Raw genomic sequence first — 1,643 nt, 5'->3', positions numbered from 1 at the left:
GACGTCAGTAACGAACTGATGCTGAGTCCCGCCAGAGGACCTTTACAGCGAGTGAGTGAGTCATATGAGTTCCAGCAGCATTTGTGAACGGAGAACAATGGGTCCCCCTTCTCCCATTACGTGGATTCCGGTCCTATGATTATCCTAAACATGGAGGTATGGGGTAGATGAATGGATAAAAGGGAGGTGCTGTCCCTACCCTCCTCTCGCCCCTACTCCCTCTTTTACTCTCTCTCCCCTACGCCGTCCCCTTCTATCTCCCCTACTCCCGTCCCCTACTCACTCCCTCTACTCCGTCCCCTACTCTCTCCCCTACTCTTCGCTTCGCCACTTCGTCCCTTTTCTACCCAGTGCCCCTAACCCTCCTTCCCCCCCTATCCCCTTCCCCAACCTCCATCCCCACCCCTTACCGCCCATTTCCATAATGCAGTGCATAATTGAACGTTGGGTGGAGCGAGAGACATACAAACAGACAGATAGATACATAGATAGATAGAGAGGGAGAATAGATAGATAGATAGATAGATTGATATACTAGATAGATAAATAGATAGATTGATATACTAGATAGATAAATAGATAAATAGACTGATAGACAGACAAACAGAGACAGAGAAGGAGACGAACAGAAAAATAGAAAGAAGAAAAGAAGAAAACGAAGGACGCGAGGGAGAGAAGAAAAGAAAGAGGGAGCAGAGGGGGAGAGAGAAAGAGAAAGGAGGAGGGGAGGAAGGAGCAGTCGTCTCGAAGACAATGGACGGAAATGTGGAATGGTTGTCGTTCATATGGTCCTTTCATGTCTTTGATAATAAAGTCTCGTCGGTCGAGGTGTAAGGTGGGAGACACAGGGAGTGGGGGAGGGGAGAGAGGTGACGCTACCACAGGGAATGGGGGGACTTCGAGGACGAGGAGGAGGAGGATTAGGGGGGAGGAGGAGGAGGAGAGGGAAGAGAAGGAAGAGGAGGGGGAGGAGAAGACGGAGGAGGAGGAGCAGAAGGAGGAGGAGGACGAGGAGCAGCAGTAAGAAGAAAAGAAGACAGAAATGGGAAGTAGAAATTAAGAATGAGCGTAGATGAGGAGGAAAAAGAAAGAAAAGTGAAGAAAGAGGAAGAACATTAAAACCTGAAGGAAGAATGAATAACGAAGAAACAAAACAAAGAACAACGACTCTCAGAAGACAAAGAGGAAGAGGACTGAAGGAACGCTCTCTCCAGCACGAGATTACCGGCGGCGATAGAACAGTAGCGGTGACTGAAGCGTTGAATAGAGGATCAGAAGAGATTCCGGAAAGATCTCGAGGGTTGAAAAGTTAGATAAGTAGGATGTAATGCCATGTTGCATATCCCATGTTGCACAAGCGATGAAGAGAGGATAAGAATCTTAGCGTCAATTGAACCTCGAAAATAAGGCGGCATATTTGACAAGGGGATGAGGGTTTACAGAGAGCGTAAATCGGGTTTGTAGGAGAGGTTGAGAAAGAGAGACGATTTTAAGTGGATTAAGGAATTCTGCGAACGAAAAGAAGAGAGAGAAAAGGCGATAAAGAAAATGAAGATGTTGAGATGTGATATTTTTCGATAGATATTTTTTTTTCATCTACGACATTCAGTATTTCTAGGATTAGTTCTATGAATATCAAAATG

This window comes from Penaeus vannamei, chromosome 2 (assembly GCF_042767895.1).
Source record: "Penaeus vannamei isolate JL-2024 chromosome 2, ASM4276789v1, whole genome shotgun sequence".
Taxonomy (NCBI): Eukaryota; Metazoa; Arthropoda; class Malacostraca; order Decapoda; family Penaeidae; genus Penaeus; species Penaeus vannamei.
The sequence above is the reverse complement of the archived record's forward strand: the minus strand, read 5'-3'. Positions refer to the sequence as shown.